This window comes from Diceros bicornis, chromosome 33, assembly GCF_020826845.1.
Source record: "Diceros bicornis minor isolate mBicDic1 chromosome 33, mDicBic1.mat.cur, whole genome shotgun sequence".
NCBI classification, from domain to species: Eukaryota; Metazoa; Chordata; class Mammalia; order Perissodactyla; family Rhinocerotidae; genus Diceros; species Diceros bicornis.
The window spans coordinates 38,355,001-38,379,440 of record NC_080772.1 but is presented as its reverse complement, the minus strand read 5'-3'; the positions used below and the strand labels follow the sequence as shown (position 1 = coordinate 38,379,440).

At 36.8% G+C, this 24,440-nt stretch overlaps 1 long non-coding RNA gene across 2 annotated transcripts in view; it reads right to left on the bottom strand.

Annotated features, from left to right (window-relative positions):
- The window catches only part of LOC131396625 (uncharacterized), a 38,923-nt gene extending 17,753 nt beyond the window's left edge, over nt 1–21,170 (bottom strand). For both annotated transcript variants that reach the window (XR_009216602.1, XR_009216601.1), the window contains exons 1-2: nt 21,106–21,170; nt 7,281–7,388 (exon numbers count right to left, since the gene is read on the bottom strand). This is a non-coding gene — a long non-coding RNA (uncharacterized LOC131396625). The remainder of the gene's footprint in view (nt 1–7,280; nt 7,389–21,105) is intronic.
- Nucleotides 21,171–24,440: the final 3,270 nt, after the last annotated feature.

Genomic DNA, 24,440 nt, shown 5'->3' with positions numbered 1-24,440 from the left:
TCCTAACAGGAGATAGTCAAGGTTTGAATGAAAGAGCAGAGAAAATCAAAATGAATGACTGTGCAATTACTAAACTAAGGAGAAAATGTCATATCTCCACTTTACTCCCAGCTAGGTAGACAGTTTAAGAACAATTTGCACATAAATCTCTCATTTGCAAGGCAAGCTCTTTGTATCTCAGTCTTAAAAGCTGTGTGGGCCCACTTAAGAGTCCACATGACAGTGCATTGCCCAGGGAAACGATTTTGCAATTAAACAATGGGTAGCCCCACCAGTTAATTCAGGAAAAGAACTCCACAGAGAGAGTGCCCTGTACACTGTGCTTGCTGAGTATTTGTAACTTCCCCTGGAAAACTTTATCAACACAGCCCTCAACTTCTGCCCTAAACATTTCCTCCCCTTTAAATTAGAATGGATATATTTGTATTATCAGTGATGTGTTGGTTGTGGAAGAAGGAGGAGGCAATGTACAAATTACAGGGCATCTTGAAGATACATGAAAATGTTCATAAGATTAAAATTTATAAAAATTTTATTGATTGTTAAACTTGGCATTTCTGATATCTTGTTATAACTATTTAAATCTCCAGAAATATCGGGAGTTTGTTGTTGTTGAAGAGTTGAGATTCTCTTAGGTTAGATGATAAAGTGAATACATATAATGTCTGCAAAATATTGCAGAGCATAGAATTAAAAGGTAAATAACATTGGGTAGCTCTGAATTAGTTACTTTACATACATTTCCTTCGAGTGTTCAAAAAAAACAAAACTCTAAAGGAGCTGTGATTATTCTCACTTTACAGATGGAGAAATGGAGTTTAAGAAAGGTAGTATAACTTGGTCGAGGATGAAAGAAGTGCCCACACTGAATTTAAACCCCAGGGTATCAAACACTAGATCTGTGTTGGGCTAACTTCTCACTATTAATATTTAAATGTTAGAAACAGACATTATTCTTCAAATCTTGAAGGACAAACGGAACAAATTATAATTAGCTTACATATCAATTATATCTTAACATGACCCAACATGGAACTTCAGTGTTCTTATCCCAAGTAAGCATTTTACCTTTTAAAACAACATGATACATAAAAAGAAATGAGGGTTCCCAGAAATTTGGAGGTGATGGTCCATTCCCATCCCTCCTGTGCCTTAATAATAGCTGCACAGTGCAGTTTATTAGATTATATCTACATAACATTTCACGGGAGAAAAGGTAGGATGATATCTTGGTAATTTATGGAGATGGTAGGAATAATAAGATATTTTTCCCATAATAGAAAAATTGTGACCGTGCAACCTTGCTCTTAAAAGAGGCTTGGAAATGATGTTTAGATGGTTTGAATAAGCTTCATATTTCAGTGTATTACACTTCTCTAAATAAAAATAATTTTTATTACTATGAAGAAATCAAAACAAATGGAAAAACATGGTTAAATCCATTATTAAAATATTGCTACATGAGGTACACCAGATTTAGGAAATATATAGATAGATAGATTTACACATATATATTTGCATATATATTTTTATATGTTTACATATATATGTAAATAAACTGATATTTGAAAAGTGAAATTATTGAATGAGGATGGCACTCCTTGTTGTTGGTGTGATAGAAGCTCCTGGGGGCAGAAGTAGGTAAAGTAGGGCTCTAGGAACTGCTCTGAGATAGACTTGATATCTGACCTTGAGCAATGATTCACCTTTCCATGCCTCAGTTTACTAATCTGAAAAACCAGGGATTTAGACTTTATGATCCTTGCATTTCTACCCAGGTCTATAAATCCATGCAATTTTCCCTGGTCATATGAACATTGTCCCTCTTTCTAAGCCCGACTAGCATTAGAAATAAGCTGGCGTTCCAGCTGGCTGCCACAGAGGCTTGGGCAGTAAATGGAAAGAATCATAAGAGAGGATTAATTTTCAGGTCTGGGTTTTCATCATGGCGTTCGTTCTAGACTGGCTTATACGAAGAGAATGAAGCTACAGCGTTCGAAAAGACGTTTGGATCACAACCACTGACAATGCTTAAAAGTACTTAGGCATTTAAAAAAAATGTCTTCCTTGTTAAAAAGCAACTAAACCAAAGTAGATTTTTAAGTTTAATTTAATTAGGTTTAATAGTAAACATTTGATAACATTGCCAAATGATGATATGAAAATAAGTAAACTTATCTTTTCACATTTATTCCCTCTTAGTGTAGAGTCATGGAGATTTCTCAACCAAATGCCATGCATAATTACCCACTATGGGCAGTCTCCCAATTTTTGCTACTTTATGTTTTGCAGACCAATCATTGGTCTGTGGTTAATGAGGACCTCAATTACTACCATTTCTATTTACTTATTCAGTGGCACCAACTAATGTCTGAATAGATAAATTGAGCATGTTACATAGCTAAGATTTTCCTATCAATATGGTGCCACGAAAAGCTGTTCCCCAAAATGCATTGCCCTTGAAATTGTGATTTGTATGCTAATTATTTCATGTAGTTAACGTATTTTAAGCATTTTGGACAAATATAGGAAAAATGCAAGACTTTGTAGGCATATCTTGATATTTAAGTTTGAGGCAAAATAAACAAGTATGATACTGTTTTTTCTTAGATATTAGATTGGCAAAAATTCAAAGGCCTGAAAATATAATCTGTCAGTAAGGCTACAGGGAAATCGTCGTTCTTAAACATTGCTGGTGTGAGTTCCAAATATTACACCATTAAAGGAGGGGAATTTAGAAATATCCAACAAAATTACCTACGCATTTCCTTTTTGACTCAGCAATCACATTTCTAGGAACCTACCCTGAAGATACTCCTCCATAAAAACCAAGTCTGCATGGACGAAGTTTTCATTGTGGCATTTGTTACAGCAAAATATCGGAAACAATTCAAATGTCTGCTAATAGTAGGCTCATTGAATAATCTATGGAATATCCACATAAATGATTTTTACGAGACTGAAAAAAAAACAAGAACTGATCACAACTTCTTTGTAGTTAGTAAGAAAAAAAAAACCATTACAACACTGTCCATGTACTGTGCTGCCCTTAATGTAAGAAAGGACATCTCTGTCTCTCCATCATCCATCTCTCTCTCTCTCTGTCTATCTTCTTTTTGTTTATTTTTGCAAAGTGAAATGCAAGATGGGTTACCCAGAAAGGAAAGGTCTACCAGAAATTAATGAAAAAATCGCCCCTAGGGGATGATAGAAATGGGAGGGAAGGAATAGGGATGGAAGCGGTAATTTGTTGTACAATTTATTGCTTAAAATAAAGACATAAAATAGGATGTTAAAAACAAAACCCCCAAACTTGAAAAAAACCAGAAACGTCAACTTATTTATGTAGCAAATTGATATTACATGCACATAGAGAAAAAATACTTAAATAACTCGAGTAATATTCTGACTGTGTATACATGATGGGATATATTTTAAGATTAAAAAAAGTGCAAACAAAATCTTGAATTTCTAATTAGGTTTATTTTTCATAGAATTTGGTATTGTAATTTTAAAACCATTCTGTGTTTATTGTAAGATAAATAAAATAAGTAAATATATTAGTACTGTGAGAACTGAGATTTTTCAGTTTAAGAGAAAAAACATAAAATCATATTGGAGTATAGAAGAGTGAAGTATTTTAATATACCTAACTTCCTTTCAAATTGTTCTGAAAAAAAGAAGGTACACGGCAAAATCAGAATAATTGTTAATTCAAGTGAAAGGTACATGAATTTTCATTGTACTATTCTTTTCACTTTTTTGTGTATTTGAAAATTTTTATAATAGAATGTTAGAAGAAATACAAAGTAAAAAATGTCTGAAGATAACTTTCTTGATTTGGACATATCCTAACCAGGCCACAGACTGGCATAAACCTGGTGTCTTAGGTAAATATGTTTTTTAAATAATGAAGTATTCTGTAAGAATTATGTGTCTTTTGTGAAAGGAGGATGGTAGATATGTGTTTTAATAACTTATCACAAGGTATTCAGAAACTGTATGCAATTGTATCAACATACATGTGTTAAAACAAGCCAAGCATTTCTAGATATATCCAGGTAAATCCATATTATTTGAATAATATATTTTTCCTTGCTCCTTCAACTGATTTAGAATGTATAAATTTTCCCATAAACAGGTATAAGTACCATATTTAATTTGATATTTTATTTTCAATTTGCAGGAATCATATGCTAATCTTATGCTAATGCCATAGTTTCATAGATAACTAGTTGAAAATAATTTTCTGTGTTCTTATTTTTATAAATTGACATTTGTTGAATTCTCTTATTAAATATAGTAACTGTAAATAAAACTTTTGGAGGGTATAATATAAATAAATAATATCCTCTGGAAATTAGTGAATTAGAATATTGTTTTCTTATTTACAATATTGGTCTAAATAAAACTGTTTACTTAATTGGTGATTGCTATCCCCATTGGGGATTTAATGTTACATCACTAGAACAGCATTTGTGAATCTGGCAACATGATACTGTACTTTTCATTTGTTCATGTCTTTTGGGAGACAATTCTTCATGGGCCCTCACATTTCTGTACATCTTGTAAGCAAGTAATTAACTGCCCTTTGTTACAAAGTATCTTTTCAATGAATCTGGTAGAGCAAACAGCCTTGATAGACAGAAACAGTGTGTCCCTCTGGAGCAAAAGCAGGCGTGCTTCCTGTGCAGTAAAGAGAATGTCTTCCCCAGAGCAAAGAGCAGCAGGCCTCCTGTCTGTCCACAATGCCGGAGTTCCCCGAGCTCAGAACTCCCCTCTTGCACTAAAGCTACTGCATGGGCTCATCTGGCCTCGTGCACACTGCCCTGAGGGACTGGGGGCCAGGGGACATCATGCAAACATGCTGCTGGCTGTGCCAGGAGTAATCAAGTCCTTTATTTCTGACCCAAGTGTCTGGTGTCTGTGTTCGATATTGATGAGACTGGCAGCATCCATGAAACCTATTTACTTGCAAGTAGGGCAAAATCCCAGATCCTTCATGGTTCCTGACAGTGTCCTGAAGGCTAATTTAATTTATAGAATGTTTAAGTCTCTTTAATAATGTTATCTAATGAAGACAGTTAAAACACACAAACAATATAACACAATACATACAGACATTGGTAACCTGTTGAATATATATATGTAGTATATAATATGTGTATATATGTAATATATATTATTTATTTATTTTATTTATTTATATTTATTTTATTTAGTATATATAAATATGTATATATTAAAACCTATTTACATAAAACATCTCTAAGCCAAAATTTTCGGACATTTTGGTTTAAACTGTTAAGATTTTTACATTGAGGAAACTTTACAAATAATTGAATATTATATTTCTAAATGCTGTAACGGCCTAGACAATTAGAGTAGGAGGCTCTAGAAAGAAAAGTGCTTAATACAAATAAATCACATTTTAAACATTTTTACAAAAATGTAAGTTATGTTTATTAAGCCATAGTGTTGATGGAAAAAAAACTGTACTCATATTTTGCAATACACTCTACAGGTGATTTTACATGTATTATTTTATTTATTCATGTCATTTTAAAGAAATGTCAATACTTGACATCTCTTCCAGGAAGATTAAACAGTTTGTGAGAGCGCAGAGGTCCATGTTGTTAAAGAAAGCCTAACAAACAAGAACTGGGTTAAAAAAATGCATCAGAAATGCTCAACTTACTTTTCACATTATATCAAAGAAATTTCGTAGTGTTATCATCCGGGCTGATACAAATGTGCTAACAATATAGATCCATCTTAATATTGCAACAAGTACCACCAATACCTGTTACTTTTTAAAAATTCAGCTAGAAAATTTATTCTAAAGTGATTCCAGACTAGATAATGGAGACCAACCTGCATTTTGCCATCCATATACTTTTATCTTGCACAGGAAAAATTGTCTCGTAAGTAGATATTACCATGACTGAGAGTATTTTCTTAGGTATTTAATACAAATGAAATAAACTATTTTTTTTAGATTTATAGTAAAATTCTCTGCATTCATATACATCTATATCCACACCCTCATCTTGTTTATAAGTCGTCCTGTTCAGCATCAGACGAGTTTCTGAAACCCAGCCCATTCCCTGCCACTGTCTTAGTTTAGGCCTTCATCCTCCCTTGTCTGGCTTTCCAGCATCAATCTCTGAGCAACTGTAACCATCTTCTATACCTTTTCATAATTATCATCTAAAAGATCGTATCACTAACGGCCCTTCCCTATTTTTGATATGAGTCATTTCAAATATTCTAGCTTGGCTGAAGCCCAGTCTTTCTTCCCAGTTTCCTCTGGCCACCAGACACTTTCTCAATGTCTCATCTTAAATGTCCTATGTTCTGTGAAGAATTTCTCATTCCTGTACAAAAGCAGTTGCTGCATCAGCTGTGTCCCCCTGCACTTCAGTCATGGTCATCTCATCTTTAATGCTTTAATGATTTCCATGAACGTTTCCCAGTTGGTCTCTAGACCATGTGAGGGTGAGGCCTGGACACCAGCATTCTGGTAATGGGAGTCTTATCTGGAAATGGAATGAGGCTGTGGTGGGGTCACAGGGCACCCGTTTCATCTTTTTCAAAAGATAATGTCATAGCATATTTTGCTAGTACTAGTGAAAATAATAACTAAATAGCCAAAGCAACACGTGTAAGTCTTCTAAAGTAGGGGCTTAACTCAGCCCACACCGCCTGACAACAAGAAGGAGGAGACGACTGAACAGGGAGGACGCCAAGAGGAGGCAGGCACCAGGAGCGGATCTGAGGAGCCTGCTCTAAGACCACATCCTTGCCACTACCTGCTGCTCAACCATCCCCTACAACTTCCCAGATTATTCCTTGGGAAATATCTAACCTAGAGAGAACCTCCTATATCCAAATACATAATTTAGAAAAGAATCAACACTTACATAGTTTGTATGTTCCAAGCACTATTCTGTCTTGACTTCTATTAACTCATTTAGTTTTCGTTACATATCTATGAGACAGTTACTACCTAACTGATGAAGACCTTGAGCCACAGAGTAATCTGTCCAAGGTCATGAAAGAAGTGGCAGAGAAGACATCTGAACCCAGACACTCTGGCTCCAGAGTCAACATCTTAATCTCCAAACCATACTACTAAAAGGTAGAATAAACGTTGAAAACGCTGTCAGGATCGGGGGGAGAGTGTTGAGAAAATTGAGCAAAATAAAATGGAAAATAATGCAAAGGTAACTTAGCGTTATTTCCTAGGCAACTTTACATGTGAGTACATTTGGACATACCCGATTCTTCATAAAAGCCACAGAATATTCCGCTGCATGTGTGAACCAGTCCTCTCTTGATGGACACACAGTTTGTGGACTTGCACAGACGCTCCATCAGATAAATTGCTGGGTGAGTGGGCATGAACATTTACAAACTTAGTACATGTTGATAAATTATCTTCCCTTAAAAAATGAAGCAATTTACACATCACAAACAGTAAGCCAGTCTCTCTTCCCACATATCATCAAGAATGGGCATTATTAACCTTCAATCTTTGTCAATATGATATGTGAATAACTATGCCTACTTGTTTTAATTTATGTTTTAAGAATTATAAAGTTTATTAATTATCTATTGCTGTCTAGCAAATTATCCCAAAACTAAGCAGCTTAGAACAACGAACATTTATCATCTCACATTTTCTGTGGAAACAGGTAGAGGGGAACAGGTGCAGTTAGCTGGGAGCCTCTGCTGGGGGGTGTCTGGGGGGCGCGTCCTCTCAAGGCTGGACGGGAGAGCCCCTTCCACGCTCACTCACGTGGTTGATGGAGGGTCTCGTCTCTTTGTCATGTGTCCTCCCCGAGGGCTGCCCAAGTGTCCTCATGACGTGGCAGCTGGTGACCCAAGGGCTGGAAGCCAGAGAGGGAGGAGGCACAGTCCTTTTGTAACCTAATCACGGAAGTAACGTCTACCATTTTCCCCATTTTCTATTTATTAGAAACTAGTCACTAGGTCCGACCCACACTGAAGGGGAGGCTAACACTCAAGCATAAGGATCCTTAGGAGCCACCTCAGGGGCTGTGTGTCCTGTGAGGGACGCAGAGCAGCTTTTTCTAGGCATTTGAGTTGGTGTGTGAATGTGTGAGTCTCATAAAGACTCTTTAAAATGTTTATGTTTTCATGTTTATCTTCTTTGTTGTCTAAATTTATTGCCGTACTCAAGTCTTCCTCATTCTTAGAAGGCTTTCAAAAACTTGAAAGATAGCAAGGATTCTTACCTTATTTTTACGGATTATTTTCATATTTAAATATTTTACTCATTTGAAAAATTTGGATGATGTAACGAATGAGGTAGGAATTTTGTTTTATTTATTTTATCCAAATAGGGAGCTAGTTGTCTCAAAAATTTTTATTAAATAATTCAGCCTCCCTTTCCCTGACTTAAAATGCACAAAGGCAGCATTTCACCTCATTCTGCTAAAAATAAATAGATTACTCCTCAAATTCCTGTGATTGCCTGCTATGTTAAAAGAGTTATAACACATAAGAACAAAGCCTGTTTTGAAGAGATCATCTAACTCTACATGTCACTGAATCATTATTCTAAATCTTTAAAAAGAATGATTATACGTTGTTTATGCCATCATATGTCATATGGCTTAAACTTTTAAGGAATTACTTCTCTCCGATTCATGTGGATATAAGCTTTATATCTACTATAACTACCAGCAATCATTCAATTTTGGCATTGTGAAGAAATACCCCATAGTCAAAATGAGAAATTAATGTTTCCTTAAGAAAATTAAAATTATTTATTTTAATAATTATCTAGTGACTTATTTATCCAATGACTAGTTTCTAACAAACAGAAAATGTCTAGATTCTTACCGCTATTCACCCAAGACCTAGGACAGTTGGGCAATGGAGCTCTCAGGGCTTCTTGACGCCTATAAATTGCCAATTACACACTTACTAATTGCAAAGATAATCCACTTCTTCCCATTTCTCCAAACCCTCTGTTTTCAACCTCTCTTCTAGCTGAAAGCTTTCCATTCAATAAAATGGGCCCCCTTTTGTCTGTAGGAACATGATGGGCTGTGATGACATGATAGGTTTCATAATTTCTTATCGTGTCCTGGGTCTACTGCCCTCTCTGAGATGAGAGGGGATTCAGTACTTATTGTATTGTTCTCAGCTTCTTTCGAGAATCCGAGCCTTAAAGAGTTCCATTTGTTATCCGGGTAAACTAGTTCATGTCCGTGATTCTTATCGTTATTATACTTACCTTGCTATGTTTACGTTGCTTTCTGGCTGCCAATAACATTTCATCTATTAAACTGTTATTTCCTCGGGATCAGGGTGCATCTCATAATTTTTGTGTGCTCTATAGGGATTGGCACAGTGCCTTTTACATGATAGACAAGAAAAATATTTCTTGAATAAACTAAATCATAATGCACTTGTTCGTACATATTGTATGTGACTGGAAAATAATTTTTTCTATACTAAGCGTAAATGATGTTTGATGCCATACTTTTTTTTGTTTAATTCATTGCCTATTTTAGCTGAAAATACTGTCTGTTAGAATATAAGGAAGTTTAAACTTTTATTTGAAAAGAGACTCTCACGTCTTTGTAACTGAAAACTTCAGTGGTTTGCTTGTTGTGGATATTCCTTGCCCAGGATAATTATACCAGGGAGCTAGAGGCTGAGCCATAGGAAGTCACCATATACAAGTTCTTTGACTGTTACTGTCATCTTCTTCACACTTTTCCTTTCCAACAAAGTAAGATTACAATACACATCGAGTTAATATTTGACGAATGACTACATTGTGAGGCTTTATTGGCCAAACCCTTGAAATTTATTAGGGATCCAGATGAATTCAAGGTCATGACATTTCAGGTAAATTTAACATTGACTTCCAAAATTGTGCCTTCCTCTCAAATTCCATGATCACATCCACAACACAGCGTTATAATCTTTTATCATGTGGGCAATTGCAGAAATTATGCATACACTGAGCACTCTGTAAAAATTTAGAAAATGAAGCTAAATAAAAGGAGAAAATTAAAATGAACTATAATGTGTTCATTTAGAGATAACATTTTAGTGTTTCCTTCTAGATGTGTTTATTTGCATATAATGTGAATTTATCATATATATATGCACTTTTTTACTTAACAATATGTCATGAACATTATTTTAGCTAAGTATATTTCTTAAAAATCAAATTCAATGGCTTCATAAAACTGAATTGGGGCATATTTATTTTACCAGTCCCTGATTTTTGACAATTTAAGCTTTTTCCAAATATTTATTATAAAAAATCTTGCAGTGAAGACTCCTGTGCCTAGGTATGTACACACACACACGCACTATTATAATATTCCTGATGCGCAATATTGCTGTATTTCTTTTAATTACTATATTCGTCTATGTTAAAACCTATCCCTTTTTCCTGACTCCATGATTTCAGCCTCTCTTGGCATTACCATCAGACTGATCTTTCTACAATGCCATTTTTATAATACCACTCCTCAGTTTACTAATCTTCAATGGCTCCCCACTGCCCACCTGCACGTTACAAGATCAAAGCATTGTTCTAGCCTTTGCATTCTGCCTCTTCCCGGTTAGGATCTCTTCATTTTAACCTATAGGCTTATCTCTTCTCCAAATTCCCAGAGCAAATCCTAGTGATTTCATGCGTGAAAGCATGCATTCCTCAATAAATGCTGTTAAAATTCAGACTCTTCTTCCAATGACAAAAACAAAAAGATGTAGATAACTTTATGATGAAGCGAAATTAGAATCTCATTTAGCCATCAATTCAAACTATTTCGTTTCAAGTAGACACGATTTGGCTGATGTGAGCATTTCACTAAATACATGGTAGGAAACAGTTTTGATAAAGAAAGTGGCACCCAGAGGAAGAATTTAATATTATCTTTTAGACGTAAAAGCAGAAACTAAGGTGCAGAAGAATAAACTCACTTTTCATACTGCTTAGCTATGCAATCTCTTTCTATGGAAAGCAGTAAATATTGATTATAGGTTAAAGGCAATTAAAATAATGGACCTGTAGCTGGCAGCTGTGCCAGATGGCTCTTGGCACTGAAAAAATTTACCACATAAGCACTGACTGTCAAATTTAATGAGCAAACACATTTTCCAGGAAAAAGCATTTAATATTCATTTGCCAAGCACAGGCTGTATTCAATTTGTGGGTTAACACTTAAAAAATAAAGACCAGAGGCAGAAAATGTTGGTTTAAAAAGAAGAAAAGGAGGAGGACATTTAAAAATCCGTTTAAAATTAAAACATTTTAGCGGATTCTCTAAAGCTGATAAAATAAGGCCTGTGTCTCAGCAGAAGAAACAACTCCTTCACGCTAAGCCCACTATGAGATGCTCCTCTGAGGTCAGGTTGGTTTTGCCAGTTTGACAAAGACTGAGGCAGAGAGATACCCATGTTTTCAGGACTTTGCTTATAGGATATGGATTGCTGTTATTTCTTCATAAAAATTCTATTTTTAAAAATTTATATTATTGTATTTATGTAGCTCACTCTGCAAAGTGTTCAAAAATAAGCCCCCCACACACCAAAGTAAATAGCTATTGGTATGAAACAGAGTCCATAATTCATGAGAGAAAGAACCTGGACTCAGCTTGGATCTAATTAAGATAAAATCCCTCCCATCACCACCTGGGAAATAAGCTGAACGTAATGAGAGAAAGAGAGAATGGAGGATACTCAGTACACAATCAGAAGGAGAAGCCATTGTCAGACTAGTAATACCTGGAGAAAAACGATTAATAGATGTTATTGTAGGAATTCAGCGAACTACACATCTAGTGAAGATACTTTTTAAAACATGTGCTAGAAACAACTTCAGACTAACAGGAAGTCAATTTCATATGACTACAAGAAATTCTACCCCTGTAATGAACTGAACATTGTGGAGGAAGAGGGAGAATCCCCCTCTGCCCTTTCCCTTAAGGTTCTTATGGCTGACCAAATAATTAACAAGACAGGTTAGCAAGAGAAATAATACCAAGTTTAGTAACATGTATACATGGGAGAAACCAGGGACACTGAGTTTCTCAACACAATAGCAGAAATTCTCATCTTAAATATCATCATCAGCTCAAGACAAAAGAGGATGTTGGTGGTGGGTGGTGTTTTGAAGACAATTTACGTGATGAGGGAAATATAAATGTTTGTCAGACAATGCTTTGAAGGGTCACCTATAGAGAATGTGGCCAGAGAGACAGGAATTGTAGTAATCAAGAGTATGTACATTTAAGTCTTCTTCTTCTGTCCTGATAAGAGTTTTCACAGATAAGGTCGTCCCCCCTCCTCTTCCCACTACACAGAGGGAGATACCTTTACAAGTGTAAATATATGATAAACAGAACTTTGTTTAGAATGGGCTTAGCAAGGACCCTGCCAGTCTTTCCATACCCAGAGTTAAATTCTTTTAGGCAGTTAGTGGGGGAGGTCAAACGTGCCTTAGAGAAAATAATCCAAGTAAAGAGAGATATTTCAGGGTGGTCAATTTTTGATCTCCCACAACATCATGGTACAAACAGAATTAAAATCAGAACCAATATTTTGGAACACTAGCTTGCAAGAAACATTACATAAATTATGCCTTTTAATCCTCAGAGAGTAGATTTTATTTTCACTCACTCCTCACATCCAATTAGGCACAAAATCCTGTTAATTTTACTACCATAATATCATTAGAATCTTCCCCCTTCACTCCATTCCCTCTGCCCATGTTTCTAAGTCAAGCCTCCGTCATCTCATGAATAATATTAAAATGTCTTAGCTGAACTCCATATATCTCCAGTTTTGAGCACTTCTAGTTCATTCTCTACCTTGCAGCTAGAAAAATCTTCCTAAGACTTTGTATCTTTTTCTGTAATACTCCTGTTTAGAATTTGTCGATGGCATGTTTTTGCCCTCAGGATGAAGGACAGCATCTCTGCTGTGGCATCCGAGACCTGTCATGATCCACCCCTGATTACCTGGCCTGTCTCATTCCCCACCCTCTATATTCACTGCCCGTACACCATCCCTGCCATGTCAGTCACCTACAGTTCCTTCGGACCCCTCAGTTCTTTCTCATCTGAATATTGCTTATTCTATGCCTTCTGCCAGTGTTTATTTACCTCTACATTTTCCCTGAATTGCTCCTGATTATCATTTCAGACTAACCTTGGGTTTCTGTTCCACCAGGAAGTCTCCCATAATGATTTCCAGCTCAGATTTGTTATTTCCTGTAGAGTCCCATAATACTATCCTATTCAGTCTCTCATAACACTGAGCACAAGTATTACAGGGGTTTCACTTGAGGTCATGTACATAACTGAGTGATCAGGAATGAAGAAGGCACCAAACATTAAAAAATGTTTGAAAAGTACTCACAAACAGGGAGTTTCTAGGTGAAGGCAATCTCTGCCTGCACTGTACCCTGCCCTAAGCATTGGCCTGGTGACTAACATAACGGTGTAGGTGGGAGATTTTGAGGCTTTAGGACAAGTTAGTTGAATATGAGTCAAGACCAGAAGAGATATTGAACAATGGAAAACAAGGAGAATAGCATAAAGAGCTTACCCGATTGTGAATTAAAGAATGAAGTATGGAATAGGAGAATGCTCCAACATACCCAACTTCGGTGAAATGCAGGCTTGTTTGTCTTTGCAAGCTTACATAATCTACACAATTGCCTTTTATGTACCACTCTTGGGAAAATAGGCTACATTTTTCACTAACCATTTTAATGAGGTGGGTCACTTGTTATTCATACCTCTCCTATACTCATTTTCCGAAGGTAATATGGTCTTCAGCAAATACACTTAGCTATAAACAGGTAACAAATTAAAATAGAAGTGCTGTAGAAAATGGGAAATCTTTAGTAGGTGTCTTGCTATACTAGCTAGTGAAAGCAGCATAGGGACTGAAGTATTGTCAAACGTTGAATCCCACCAAACTGTTAACAGAAAGTTTTATAGCAAAATAATAAAAATGGTTTTAGAATGTAGCTTAGGGCTATCAGTGGCATCATGCTAGTCAAAACTCATACGTGCCCAGAGCTCTCCATAAGTTGATACAAACTGCCATCCTAATTTTGTTCCTTAGTCTTCTCCTACCTGTCTTTTTTCAAGTACATCTATTTACTTCACATGAATGGAGTTTGTGTTGCCCTGTCTTGATGCCTTGTGTATACAATTGTTTCTGTATAGATGCTATCTTCATCTCACTCACATCTCCAAACCATGCTCGTATTCAAGGTCCAGTCTAAATCTTACTTCTTTCATAGATCATTTCTTGGCCAATCTCTATTGAAATGCTCTCTCTAGGCTCTGAACTATAGCAGGATTTACCTTTTCATTTAGTGCACTGTATTAACTTTAACCAAACAAAAATGAGTTGAAGTATTTCATATTCCTCATAAACTAGGTCTAAAGGCAAGTGTAAATGTATAGTTTAAGAATATTTTAGCAATTCTAGTATCATTATAAGCTTCCTGGGGTGATTCTGTGAAGCAGATCTCTCATAGATGTACATATTCAGTAAACATTTTTATAACCAGCAAACTATTTTAAAGATCTTCTCTTAAAGCACTGAGCAGGTTGCTATGTATAGAACAGAAGCCCTGTCAATCTGGTTAATCTGAAATGATTTCTGTCTACTCTAAACTATAATAGGACTTACCATCTTTTCACTTAGTGCTATATATTAACTATATCTATGCAAACGTGAGATTGAGTCTTTCATGACTTATAAATTGGGTCCAAAAGTATCTCCAAATGAATGATTCAAAAATACTTTTTAGTGATAATAGTAGTATCAGAATAAGTATTCTTTTTTTAATTTTTTTTTTTTTTTTGCTGAGCAAGATTGGCCCTGAGCTGACATCTGTGCCAATCTTCCTCTATTTTGTATGTGGGACATTGCCATAGCACGGCTGATGAGCCGTGTAGGTCTATGCGCAGGATCCGAACCCGTGAACCCACGTTGCTGAAGCGGAGTGTGCCAAACTTAACCACTATGCCACAGGGCCGGACCCCAGCATAAGTATTCTTGAAGTGATTCAGTGAAGGAAATCACTCATGGCTGTATGTGTTCTGTGAACATTTATGTAATGAGCTGGTTATTTTAACGGATTTCCCCTAAGGCACTGAGCAGATTGTTATGCGTGGAGCAAGTGCCCTTCCTCTAAATATGAGCCGTTTGACTGGTAAACTGGATGAGGATAAGTACTGAATTGAGACATGAAAGCCACTTATGACTCATCGTGATAGGAGGGATATGGGTGTAAACAGTATTATAACAAAGACACGTCCTTAGGACCCCCTAGCACGTCAGTGAATCCCAGGCCTGAAAAGGGTGCTTCTTCTTTATATGTCAAGGGTCCAGTTGGTTTTACTCGAAGAAAGCTGAGAAGTTAGTGTCCAGAACCTTCTCTTAGGAATGGCAAGAAGTAACTAAATATGGTATCTAGAGACCTTCCAATTTTTCTCACATTCAGAAATTTAAACAAGCCTCAGCTATGCACAGGAGCTATGAAGGTATAGGAGGGAGCAGAATGCCAGAGGACTCCATCAGGACACTCGGGAGGTTTGATGAGTGTTTGAGGCTTAGGCTAAATAAAAGTTGTTTCTTATTTCTGAGAGCAAAGGGCACAGAGCTTTCACTCAGGGAAAGCGATGGGGAATGGAAAAAATGGGCTCTGTCCAGAGAAAGACGAGTCATTACCTGCCATGAAAAGGAAAGGAGAGATCACTCTTATTGGTAAAACATGTTTTCTCTTTGTTTGCTTTGTCTTGTCTTATTTTTAGCAGGTCTCTGGGTATTTCATCTTTTTGTTGTTGTTGTTAAAAGGGCAACATTTGGGTGGCTGGTACTCTCTGAAGTTTCACCCATCTGAGATCACAACCATCACACCATCCATCATAAGTGCACCCAAGTCGCATAGACAGACACACACACACTCGTATGGATGGTAATCCCTTAGTAACTCAATGCATGTTCATCGCTTTACTCTGGTTCACCTCGGATGCTGACAGCTTGGCACTCAAAAAGCATAGACTTGGCAGAAAGTAATGCAAAATTGACAACTGACCATAACCCCATGATTCTACCTCCCCACCACGTGTTCTCTATGCCTATATATTTTCAGTGTTGTTTTTTACAATGGTAAAGTCCATGAAAAAAGAGACAATACTGTCTAGACATAATTTTTTTTTTGGGGGGGGTGAGGAAAACTGGCCCTAAGCCAACATCTGTGCCAGTCTTCCTCTATTTTGTATGTGGGACGCCCCCACAGTGTGGCTTGATGAGTGAAGTGTGAGTCGGCACCAGAGATTTGAACTTGTAAACCCCGGGCCGCCAAAGTGGGGTGCACAAGCTTAACCACTATGGCACCAGGCCAGCCCCTAGACACTATTAAATTTAAACATTTTTAGGTCAAAAATTTGATCCTAAAAGCCCTGGGTGTTTTTGCCCCACCCACCTCACCAGCCTCATCTCCCACCACTATCCTGATTTCTCTCTACTGCAGAACTGCTGGACTTTCTCTGACACCTGAGCCTTCGTCTCTTCTAGTTGAGATCTCTGAACATCCCATTACTTCTGCTTGGAGCGCTGTTAAGTTACTCACAAAAAGTTCTCCAAATTGACTCCTACCATTCTTCATTAACCTACATGTGTCTATAATATGCTTCCTTAGGTCACATTCTTCAAAATCTCTTGCTGTCCTGGCTGTTTAGTCTGGGAAAGTGGGAATTATATCTAATGCTTTTGCTTAGTTTAGTTACTAACTGAAAAAATGGCAAAAATGCTCAATAAACACCTAATTGATGGATTCTGACTTTCAGTCACTATGCTAACTAAAATTATGTTCACTTTTTTGCATGTGAATTTTTCAAGACGGCATGTGTTTTTCTTTTCTTAGTTGCTCCAGTGTTCACAGCAGCTAGAGACTGCTTTCTAAGTCAATTTCTTGATGTAGCAGTTTCCTGGGCCACAAGTAGAGTAAACTGAAATCTAAATTTATTTAACCGACAACAGAATGGCCCAGGGATTGCAAATTTTCAGGGGAAATGTTTTCTTGCAGAGTCTAGGCCAACATAGTGAATCATCTTCCGTATGAAACTGTGCTCTTCAAGAGTACCAAGTGTTTGGAGGGAGTTTGGGTCTAATTTCCCTCCTCATTTCTCATTCTGTAATGGCCATTAAAACCCAAGGCTGCTGTCATTTATTTGAGCTAGTCAAGTGGCCCAGGAAAGCTCCTGTCTGTTGATGCCCACTGTTATGGTTTTAAGGCAATAAACTTGAAAATTCAGATGCAATGGCAACATTTCCAGAAAAATAAAAAGTATGAAAATTTACAAAGAAAGCAAATTATGAATTTTTAAATTTCTATAAATAAACTTATTAGTAAAAAGATTGTCATTAACATTTCCAGAATGTAAACTCCAGGTAGAAAAAAAATCACATCGCTTCTCTCTGTCACAAATTCCAATCAAAACAGATTTAATAATGTAATGAGATACAGCTTTTTCTTACCCAAATGTTATTTGTAAAATCTTAGAATTGTATCTAAGTGATTTCAGAAATTTTGATTAGCACATAAATCCTACTGGATTTAGTTCTTTAGGAAAATTTATTTCTGTTATTTATGAGAGATGGATGAGGGGAATGAATAAATGAAAAGATATTGTTAGTCTTAAATCCCATATCCCAGTTAATTCTAAACCTATCACTTATGAAACTAAGTGAACAGTTTTACAATCCTAAGTGCCTAATCATTCCTTCTCAGGTTCAATTTTACAATAGTTTTTATAAACTGTTATTTCTCATTTTAAAGAAGTTGAGTTGTGCTTAGTTTTCTTCAATTTACATTTCTGAAAATCAAAAGTAAACAAACAGCTCTGAAAATTTTGCTTGTTATATATATGCAAACTGAAATGAATTGACTATTAAAATATTTTCCCTAGACACAAATTATTTTTTCAGCTACCAAAGGTGTCTGTTCTAAGATAAGAGGAGAGAGAAACGCCTACTGGTACTGAGAGCACCCACGGCACCTACATTGTTTCTCTTCCCACCGTGTCATTGCCAACAATTGGGCCATCAGCATGAGCCCCTGGTCAATCACTGCCCGGACAGTCAGCATTTGGGTATTGGTCCCAACTACAGACCAGCCTTCTCCAGGGTCCTGGACCACGCTGTTTAATACCTAACAGGATAACATTGAACATTTTTCTTAATTTAAAAGTTTTAACAGTGGAATTTCTGTCACGCTTCTGCTTGAGTTAAATGAAATAAAAGCTCCAGAAATTACAACATAGAGAACAGTTCTGCACTAGATCAAAAGAATTTCTCAATGGCTAACATATTAAAATAGACAGATGATCTTACAATAAATCTACTGTTTCCTTTCACCAACTTTAATCTTTTTTTGAGGAAAGGGATCATTTTAGGGTGACTCAAATATTTTCTTTAAAAACAAGGACCTTCTAAATATATCTATAGAATTATCAGTATAGAATTATTAAGTTTAATAAGTTAATACTCAGAAATCCTAAGTAATATGTTCCAGTAGTAATGTTGAAACTACTTGTCGAGACCACTGTACTTCACTATACAATCAGAACTTTGCAAATTCTAACTATTCAGTGCCAATCTTAAGTGCTCGAAGATCTATTCAATTTTTGCAAATCCTGATTTTAACTACTTTTCTTTTCAATCACAGGAAGCTTTTGTTTCACTCAAATCAAATTACTGCTTCATCCAGCCCTTAAATCAATCTCCTGTGATAGTCATGCTATTGAGAATAACAATCAACATTTGAAGAACTCTTACTGATGTTTGTCACTTTTTTACATACGCCAAGTCCTTTGAACCTGACATCAATGACTTGAGGCAGAAAAGGCAGATATGTTAAGTATCCTCATTTGAAGGATAAAGGCATCACAGTTAGAACATTTAACTGACTTGTTTAAGGCCACACAGCTAATGGGTGATAGAGCCTGGACCCATGTACTTTTCCCTACACTACATTGGCTCACATTTTCTCATTTTCTACTGGACTCCCATTACTTATGACAGTATTGACATAACTTTTGAAGCACAATAGTTTCAGAAACAAAAATGAATGACCTCAGTAATCCTATTCGTTTGCACGTTTTAGACTAGACTGTCAAAACTTTGAGTAGTGCTTAGTAATGCTTAAGTTTTCTCAGAGTACCTAAGGGCACTGATTGAGGGTGGAGAGACTGTTGAAAGTGAACTTCTAACTGCTGAGCGGTGGTGTTATTCCATCATTCTTGTTGTCTCCGTCCCCAGCTCCACCCCGCTCACGGTGTTTGGAACAGAGAAGACCAGACCAGACACTAGCACAAACAGCACGTGTTCATAGTACTAAATTAGCTTGGAGATCTTTGTAAAGAGATTGTCTTTGACTTATAAGTAATACTACATTATCTTGTAAATGATAAAGGCTCAATTGCTAGATTTCTTTTTCCAGAAGTAACTGAAATTTTTGGATAATCTAGCTAGTTATGTGTCAAACAGTATCATAAATATTCGCCAAAAATTGTTGTTGCTTAGAAATGTTTGGATTAGATGGTTGTTTTAGGGAAGCCTACTTATGAACAAGTTATAATACTCAGGGAATTCACAGAAGCGCTGTGTTAATGAGTAGTTTCTGGTGCATTTTATTCAGCTCTTTATTTCAACAAAATGCATCTTTCCTCACTAACATATCTAAACTCTGCAATTATTAATCCACAAGAGGCTAAGCTGTATAGATATATATTACCTAGCTATGGTTTCACAGAAATTCAACCAAAGGCCAGCCGTCAAACACAAAAACATAAATGGAGGCACAGCTTTCCTTGGGATAGACAGAGCTCTGCCCTAGAATTCATACATCTTCCCAGATGAGTGTGGGGAAACTCTTGTCAACTGCTCTGGAACCTGACTAAGTGTCAACTCTAGAAAGAGCACTGCCACACAATCATTGCTTCTAAGGCACCTACTGTCTAGGTGAGAAGACAGAAGGAAAATATGCCCCATCTTTAAAAGAATAAGTGCAAACTGCTATTGGGCTAACCTACCTCACTGGTATTACAAAAATGAGAAGCTTGGGGAAAATTACATTAGTCATGGAAGGATCTTCAGGGGATGGTTAATCTATGCAGGTTAGGCTATGCGGAAACATAATAAAGCAGTCCATTGTCCTTCTTTCTCCCGAAACTCATACCGATTGCAGCCTCCTTCCTGCTTTTCTTCGTTGGGCACATTTTCAATCTCTCGTTTGGTCGAGGGGTTGAAAATAAGAAATCACTCCTGTTAGAGCACTAACCTGACATTCTGAAAGAGTCAATGCTCATTTGAAAAATTTATTTCTCATTTGAATAGGTGATACAAGCACAAGACACAAAATTCTAAGTGTACAAATATCAAAATTTAGTTTTCTCCCTTTTCCAATTCTAGGTTACACAGTTCTCCTTTACAGAAATAACCATGATGAACAGTGTTTGAAGATTCTTCCTAAATTAGTCTGTGCATATGCATTCAAAATGCATTAGAATATAGAACATTTGTTTCTTATAATTCTGCACTAGTTAAAACTTCCTCTTACAAAAATTCTAATGTACTCATATTTACTTGTGCACATTTTTTGTGCAATTTACAGTGTAGTACACTTCAATTTCAAGTTACTCTTGTTAGCAAATATTGGGAACGGAGGCCCGGAAATGAAATTAGTAAATATAAGGAAATAAACAGTGGAGAAGGAGTAAAGATTTGGGAACGGAGATTTAGGAGAAACAGAATGAGGAATAAATAAACGAGGACCCTAAAGGAAAGGAACTGAAATACACGGGCTTTGGCACAGGGTTTCTTGCCAAAGATAAGGGGCCATTGATAATGAGCAGAGATTGAAAACATGAGCCCTGTCAAGTCATCTACATAAAGACTATTTACAGACTTTTCTATCTATATCATTATTTTTAACTCTGAAAATTGGAAATCTAAAACTCTATATCATAAACTCAGACAGGTATTAAACATAAACAGGCCCATAAACAAAATGTTTATTACCTGAAATAAAGAAACACAAACATGTGCTCTTTGTTGAACTCCTGAGACGTGAGTGTGAGTAACAGCGAGGAAGAGCCTGTGATGGTTAATTTTGTGTCATCTGGGCTGGGTTAAGGGATGCCCAGAGAGCTGGTGAAACATTATGTCTGGGTGCGTCTGTGAGGTGTCTCTGCAAGAGATTAGCATCTGAATCAGTAGACTGAATAAAGAAGACTCTCCTTCATCAATGTGGTAGGGTCACTCAATCACTCCAGGGTTGAGTAGAACAAAGAGGCAGAGGAGGGGCAAATTGTCTTTCTCTCCTGGAGCTGGGAAGTCCATCTTCTCCTGCCTTTGAACAGCAGAGCCCCTGATTCTCTGGCCTCGGACCCCGAGACGTAACACCACTGGCCCCTGGTTCTCAGGCCTTCAGACTCTGAATTCTACTACCAGCTTTCCTGAGTCTCCAGCTTGCAGATGGCTGATTGTGGTGCTTCTGAGCCTCTGTAACCATGTGGGCCAATTCTTTTAATACGTCTCCTCGTCTATCTCTCTCCTATTGATTCTGTTTTTCTGGAGACCCTAATAGAGACCCTATAAAGTTTCTAACAAAGAAAGAGTGGTTCTTACTGGAAGATTCCTTTTATTGGTTTACAGACCCCAAATACTGTAAAAACATTCTTTCTTCGTTGACTATCTCCTGAATTTGCTTAAGTCAGTAGGCGATAAAATGAAACAACTGATGTATCTTCCTGGATTATAACATTTGGAACCTGGCACTGTAACTGTCTTTGATTGGGAAGTGTGAGGTTGGTGGCTAGTTAGGTGATTATTCTGACTGGGGAGGCCTGTTTGCTGGAAGTCTCTGATGTGATTAAGGCTTCCCAAATCTTACCTTGGTCACCCATCTTCTCCCCTGGTTCACTTGATTAGTCTTTTCCTTCTACTTACCTGGTCACTCTCATTAAAAACATTACCAAAGCCATATTTGCAGCGTTAAAAGATCCATCTCATTATCTAACAAATGCAGGAAGTGTGAATTCCACGAATGTCAAGAAGATTAACCAAAGTAATGTTTTTGAAAACTATTTTTTAAACAGCCCTCGAGGCACTGTTTTAAAATGTAAAATATTAGTTTGTGTCAATATGTAATTCCAATGAAATGCCTTTTAAATGAAAGAGAAATAAACCATTGTTAGGTAAGTAGAATTCCAATTGCTATTCTAAGCTCAACTTATAGAAAAGTTTGCAAAATAGAACAATGGAGTAGATTGCCTAAGGATAGCATACAGCTTCTAACACTAGATGTACCTGAATATAAAACAGGCAGCCATTTGTTTAAACTGATTTGTATACATCTCTGCCCAATACAGTAAACTGGAGAAAAATAGCCATTTGTGCTTTCTTCCTTTTCTATTATTCCCCGTTTTTGACAGTAAGCTCATTTTTTCTATACTGAAGACCTTTGAATATGAACTTCCAAGAAGAATTAATGTGCTTGGAAGACAGCCTTATAACTAACACAAAAACTTTTCTAGGCATAATTCTATTTTTTTAATGCCACCATATGTAGGACAAATATTTTAATGATTTGTTTCCATGGAAAAGAAATATTTATATCAAAATGCATATACAAGAGATTGCAGTTTTCTTCACTATTCTATTCAATCTTTCAGTATACAGTAATTTTATATAAAAATAAATACATATTATTTAATTCTAAAATGCTTCTTGGGCATTCTGATAATAGGTCCCTGGCTTTGAATAGGAGCTGAGTAAAGAAAGAGAAATACTGAGTGATTCCAATTTAAATTCTACCAGGTAGTTTGTAACTACAATCAAAAGCACAGTAGGATTCGCGTTGCCGAGCCCAGTGTGGTGGAGGGGGAACGGTGTAGAACAGAGGCCTGGGAAAGGTGTCAGTCAGGACTATATGATATACACTTGCAGATGAAAGAGAGACAAAGTGCTGGGTGTAAGCATAGGTATATACATGGGTTAGGACCCATCCAAGGCGCTCCCAAACTATCATAAAGTCGTAAAATCACGATCAGATCGTGGGGAAGATAATTAGATATTGTGGACTTGAGGATACATCCCTTTATAAAGAGAACTTCAGCCCAAGCCATCTTTACCCGAGCGTTAAATCTATTGAGCTCTTACCATTTTGAGATACAGTTGGGTATCTTAAAAGTGCTATTTAGTTTCTCACAATTATTTTCTAAAGTGTAAATATTCCACTTCCACATTTAAAAATCCAGGTTTCGGCACGATCTAATTACTCTAATTCAAATGCCTTTCTTACATTACTACGATAACAAGTTAACAGAGTGTCTAGAAGCGTTGAGTACATACTCGCAGTCCATCAGGCACTGCACCAAGGGGTTTCCAGGCATTACCTACTTTATCCTTCACAGTGACCCTCGCAGTAGGCACTGTTGGGGACAAAGCAGTTACTTCTCTAAGGCCACAAACCTCCTGGGAGATAGAATCAAGATTAAAACCAGGTCTGGCAAAACTCTGAGCAGAAGAATTTAACTGCTAAGATTTCAATACTACTCTGCTAAAACTCATCTTTTAGGAAATAATATCCTGAAGTGATTTCAAGTTTTGCCTGTAGTTGAGTGATTGAGATTACTAAATAGGAGACAGTTAAAAATAGAGGGCCTCCAGGAAACAAACAATCCAATTTTAATAATTTATATTTGTCTCTTTTTCAGCAGTAATCACCTTGCCTACAATATGGTAAATAAATGAATATTCAACAATTGTTATTTTACCTGTTAAGGCAATGGACAGACTTCTAGTCCAAGATGGCAATCCGATGGTTACATATGCTGCCTTTGGTTCTTTAAACCACATAGAAATGCAATAGATATAGGAATGACCCTATAGCAGTGCTAGAAAATAGAGAAGAGGGATGTCCATAGAGAATAATATTTCGAGTTTTTTTGTGTGTGGTTCACAGTAGTTATTATGGGATTGACCTGAAAACAGAGACAGAGAACCAGCGTCACAGCCCCTGAGTAGGAGCAGGCTGCCACAGAGGTAAGCATCAGAGGTGAACCCAAATGAAAACTGGAAAAAAGTGCAATCTCAGAGTTAGCAAGAGCTGGAAGTAAGAGCAGGCCCTAGGACAGGTAACTGGATAATTAATTGAAAGACAGCTAAATCTGGGCCAGCACAGTCTCAGCGTACAAGGCAAAACTGCTGAGGTATTTGCTTCAGGAAAAGCTTAGTAAACACTGCTATATAATTAATGATTGGGTGCATTTTGCTTTCAGGGGACCTTAGGATGTGCATTAGTGGGAAAGGGAAGAGGAATAGAGTGTTAAGCACTTAGGACACACACAGAG